The 6000-nt window shown below is 33.3% G+C and overlaps 1 pseudogene; it reads left to right on the plus strand.

Annotated features, from left to right (window-relative positions):
* Positions 1 to 890: 890 nt before the first annotated feature.
* Positions 891 to 4753, plus strand: LOC21386301 (annotated as a pseudogene).
* The last annotated feature ends 1247 nt before the right edge of the window (positions 4754 to 6000 follow it).

The raw sequence follows: 6000 nt of genomic DNA on the forward strand, positions 1-6000 counted from the left end.
ACAATTTATAGAATGTAATTGTTATTGGTAGATATATTAAATGTTCATGTAATGATCACCATAACGTTGTTCTTTTAGAATTATTATAATACTAAAAGTTTACTTTTATAAATTTCAAAACTTAATAATCGAGACAAAAGTTAAATATGGTATTTGAACTAGCATTATACATTAAGACACAAAATAAAATAGTATATTAAATATGCTATTCTCACTATTGCTGATGGTGTATATATATATATATATATAGCATTGACATTGAAATTTATCTTTGAGATGGTCTTAGTTTACTTAACTTGTTTTAGATACCTTCTATAATAATAATAATAATAATAATAATAATAATAATAATAATAATAATAATAATAATAATAATAATAATAATAAAACTTGTTTTAGATACCCTCTAAGCATTATAAACTTTATTTTTGTCTTTTTCTACAAAAGTTCATACAATGCATGTGTGTCTTTTTTCTATGTAGCCAAAGCCCAGTTAGGTGAATACCGCAACATTGCATAGTCATGTAATTTGTTCATATAGAATAGCCAATTTTGATATTTAAATGGGCGGTCAGTATTATTTTTAAGAACTAGTTAGGGTCAATTTTCTGAGCAATAAAAATCTAAATGGTAAGTTTATATTTGTTAATCTACTTTCCCAGCTAATTCTATCTTTCTTCTAGATTTTTGTCATTACTTTCATCTATAATTGAACTTGGTTTTTGCATATTTATGTGAATATAGACCGTCGTGTCTCACTTGGTGCACTTCAAATAAGCTGCCGTGACCTTCTTCTTGTCCTCATAATTATTTGAGTATTTAGAAAAAGAAGTCTCAAAGAACTCTCTCTCTCTCTCTCTCTCTCTCTCAATTCCTTGCAGGGAAAAAGCATGGAGATCTCTTTGGATCCAATGAAAACCACACAAGAACGTCAAGCTGCAAAAAAGAAGAGTGGCCTCAGAACCATGCCATTTATCATAGGTTATATATATATATGAATTTATATAACATCCTAACTCTGTTGATCATTTCATGTTTATGTTATAACTAGCTATTCATTAGCTTGCACTCTCGTTGTATATAACTAATAAAACTGTAAAATCATGTGAATATACATAATAAGACACACATGTACTTCATATATTTAAATCTTATGTCCTATATATATATATATATATATATATATATATATATATTGCGTGTGTGTATATATATATATATATATGTTATACAGAAAACGAGACATGCATATACATATAAGACACACACACATGTACTTCATATAACTAAATCTTATGTCCTATATATAGACACACACACATGTACTTCATATAACTAAATCTTATGTCTATATATATATATATATATATATATTTACATATATGTTATACAGCCAACGTGATATTTGAAAAAGTAGCGAGTATTGGGCTACATGCGAATATGATAATGTACTTGAGGAAGGAGTATCACTTGGATGTAGCCACCGGAGTCAATATTTTGTTCTTGTGGGGTGCCCTATCCAACTTTACACCCATAATAGGGGCTTTTCTCTCCGATTCTCACTTGGGACGCTTTCGAGTCATTGCCCTTGGGACGCTCGCCACCCTACTTGTAAGCAAATTATAATCATGATAATGGGTTTTTCCTTCGACACCTCACCAAAACCTTAATTTTTCTTTCTTTTTTTTTTTCCCCTCGCTCTTAAAATTTTGAAATGGTGCAAAAATACTCACATTTCCAAATCATCATAACTTTATCATATTCTATCTAATTTACATATAAATTATGATTATTGGGATCGCCTATCTAACTTTTAATATATTAAATGGTGTTGAATCGCATTGTGTCACCTAATTTAAGTATCTCAAACATTGAAACATGAATAATTAATTAAAAACATTTCAAAATTTTTTAGTGAAGTGACAATATATATATAATTGGTTAGACGATATTTGAAATATCGAAATTGGATATGTGACAAAATTATATGTATAACAATAGTTTTTATTTTTTTATTAAAATTTGATATAAAGTATGTAGCTATAAAAAAAACAGTTTTATTCTTGAAAATCAAATGCTCTAATTAATTTTCCAGAAAAGAATAAAGAAAAGTCTGTAAAGCTTCTTTTTTTCTCAAATATAATTAGTATAAGAGAAATACTACAAATTACGCCAACTCTAATTCCATATTAGATTTGCGAAATACAAACATTTCATTTATTTTTTGATTTCTTTTCAAAGGGAATGGTCGTATTCTGGCTAGCTAACAGCAATAATCCCACAAGCAAGGCCTCCACACTGTGATAAAAGGGACGTAGAGCATTGTGCTTCTGCAAACTTAGATCAGCTCTTACTTCTTATTTCTTCATTTGCCCTAATGGGCATCAGAGCCGGCGGGGTCCGGCCATGTTCGATGGCTTTCGGAGCTGATCAACTCCACGACCCCAAAAACCCTAGGAACGAGATCATGTTACTGAGCTTCTTCAACTGGTGCTACGCTTCGGTCGGAGTGTCGGTCACGGTTTCGGTGACAATCATAGTTAAAATCTAGATAAGTTCGGTTGGATCGTGGGGTTCGTAGTTCCGGTCGGACTGATGTTTTTTTCGACCGTCAGATCTTCGCTTTATGTTAAGGTGAAGGTGGACAAGAACTTGTTTGTTGGGTTTGGTCGTGTGGTTTCGGCTGCTTGGAAGAACAGGAACTTGTCTCTGCCGGGGGAGGATTTTGAAGGATGGTAATGCCTCAAAGGTTCCAAGCTTGTCAAACGGACCGATGAACTAAGGTATGGCCATGCATAATCTTGTAAAACAAACCATTACAAAAAAAAAAAAAAAAGTTTTACTTGGCCACGAACCTTATAATGACATGGTCTCCATTTTTCAATTTAGTGGAAGCACTGTCATTTCCCAAACAAAACCTCACTACTTAAAACTTTAAAGCGATATTAATTGGTTAATGATGTTTATCATCTTAACAAATCTATTCCAAATCCATCTATGTTTGTCATTTAAAAATATTACCACTTTCTCAAGATTATCACCTTTAAATAAGTCTGAATTGACGTGTCAGAACCAAATAATTAATAAATGGGCAATACTAGTTGTCCTTATGAGGCTAAATTCCCATTCTCTCACAAAAGGTGGGTCCCACGGGTGGAGACATACTAATCCCATGGGGCTATACAGCATTTTTGGTAATATTAGTGACAACATTGCTCTTAATATATTTTTCAACAAGATATTATGCATTTATCAGGTTCCTAAACAAGGCCTGCATAATCAGAAACCCCGAGAAGGACTTGACTTCAGAAGGACTCTCATCACAGCCGTGGAGTCTATGCACTGTCAAGCAAGTGGAAGAGCTAAAATCCCTCCTCAAAATCCTCCCCATATGGTCCACAGGCATCTTCATAGCAGCAACCATATCCCAACATTCCCTTTACTTGATCCAAGCAAACGCCACAAACCGTCACGTCACACCCCAGTTCCAAATCCCGGCGGGCTCCTTCGTCGTCTTCACGATCCTCACCATGATCCTCACCATTGCCGTCTATGATAGGGCCATCGACCCGATTCTCTCCCGCCACACGAGGCAGCCCCGTGGGCTCACCTTCAAGCAGAGGATGGGAATAGGCCTAGCAATCTCTTGCTTGGCCACAACAGTTGCAGCACTAGTGGAGAGTAAGAGAAGAAAACAAGGGATCAATGGAGAAATTATGTCTGCAGGTGAGATATTTATAAAAATGACTTGATAAAAAAGCCTTATCAGTAAAATAACTTTTCAAAAATTTTAACTATAATAGAATGGTTTTGTAACAATCCCATAAGACCAATTTTTTACAATGCGTGACCGACCGAGTGATAATTCAATGTAAAAATTGAAAAGATCATAATGTGAGAGGTTTAAGATATAGTAGTATTTAATTTTAGTTGCATTGTAGTTTATTAGATTGCTTTATCTTGTTATCAATTTGCCGTTTGTCTTGGTGGTTATTTTATTATCATTTTGAGAATTGAACACAAAGCAATTCAGTTTCCTCTTGTGGGGTTCCTTTAGTAGATTCGAAATTTCATGTCCCGTCTTCCTTTAAAATAGGCCAGTTAAATTCCATCTTTTTCATTTCGCTGCATCAGATCATTTTGCTGATTTTACTTTATAGGATAGTCATCTTAGCAAATTCGTCTCCGCAGGTTGGCTAGTGCCCTCAGTATTGCTCGACTGGATTGGCCGAGGCTTTCAATGCAATTGGACAGATTGAGTTTTTCTATTCTCAGCTTCCCAAGAACATGTCAAGCATTGCCGTGGCTTTGTTAATTTGCGCTTGGGATGGGCATGGGGAACTTGGTTGGGGCTGTGATTGTGAGGGCTGTGAATGGGGTTAGTGAGAGAAGTGGGGGAGTTAACTGGCTTTCAAATGATCCTAACAAGGGTAATTATGATTGCTACTATTGGGTTTTGACGTTTTTGGGTGTGGTCAATTTGTTGTGCTATTTTTTGTGTAGTTGGTTTTATGGGTCTTGTGAGGAGAGGAAGATTTGGAATGATGAGGGAGAGAGTTTGGAGGAAGAATATTTGGGAAAGGCTGAGGAGGGAAATAAAGAAGAAGATAATTTGGGCAAGTCTAAGGATCAGTCTATGATCATCAATTCAGTAGTATCTTCGCTGCCTAAAAGATTTGCAATTATGTTTTTACAAGGATATTATTATATGACGTTTTTCTTGAGCTTAAGATACAACTTACAAGTACCTTAAGATATATGACGTTTTTTTTTTTTCTTTTTCTTTTTCAACCAAAGCAATATTGACGACTAGTGCTTTTTTGGTACATTGATTGGCAACAAAAATTTTTAATCACCAGATGGTCGTTACAGTTTGGACCTGGGAAGTTTTGTTGCAATTCTGAATTTTGCAGGTAGCAACAAAATAGTCTTTTTACATGTCGGTGTAATATGTAGTCATATCAAATACTCTAGGAAATTAATGGATTCCAGGAATCATTCCATCCATGCCGTTACTATGTTTTTGAATGCACATATATATATATATATATATATATATGAGAATGTGTCATGTGTGTGATTCTCTAGGTTTTTTTTTATTATACACAATTATATATGAAATATTCTCTAGGTTGATTTCTACTTTCATTTCAAGTACCTTGAAACCATCCACAAGTATTCTCTCATCCATTACTATATATTAGCGACCAAAAAACAAAATATTGTACATTTAATTATTACTTTGTTATATATATATATATAGATAGTCCAACAAATTAGTTCTCTAGGTTTTTTTTTATTATACACAATTATATATGAAATATTCTCTAGGTTGATTTCTACTTTCATTTCAAGTACCTTGAAACCATCCACAAGTATTCTCTCATCCATTACTATATATTAGCGACCAAAAAACAAAATATTGTACATTTAATTATTACTTTGTTATATATATATATATAGATAGTCCAACAAATTAGAACCATATTCTGTATGATCGTTATATAGCTGATGATAAACCGAGAGCATTTTCAGAAAGTTATCATTTAATTATATGAGTTCTACATTTTCCTTCGTTTGGCCAAATATCGATTTAGAAGATTTTATAGTCAAATATACAAAAAGTTGCTGAGCATTTTCAAATCGATTTATTTGATCGTCCTCTCAATTATACTTCGATGAAGTGGAGCCAGAATTATGATTACATAACTTTACTGATGTTTTATATTAAATTAAATGCATGCGACCCTTTGGTATAATGGAGTCCAGGAATGATTCCATACCAATTACATTTCCTATATAATATATTTTTGTCCTTTCTATAGAATTATGTACCGAATACCTAACCGTGACTTTGCTATAAGCATATATATGACCCTTTGGTATAATGGAGTCCAGGAATGATTCCATACCAATTACATTTCCTATATAATATATTTTTGTCCTTTCTATAGAATTATGTACCGAATACCTAACCGTGACTTTGCTATAAGCATATAT

This window comes from Morus notabilis, unplaced genomic scaffold (assembly GCF_000414095.1).
Source record: "Morus notabilis unplaced genomic scaffold, ASM41409v2 Scaffold1029, whole genome shotgun sequence".
NCBI lineage: Eukaryota > Viridiplantae > Streptophyta > Magnoliopsida > Rosales > Moraceae > Morus > Morus notabilis.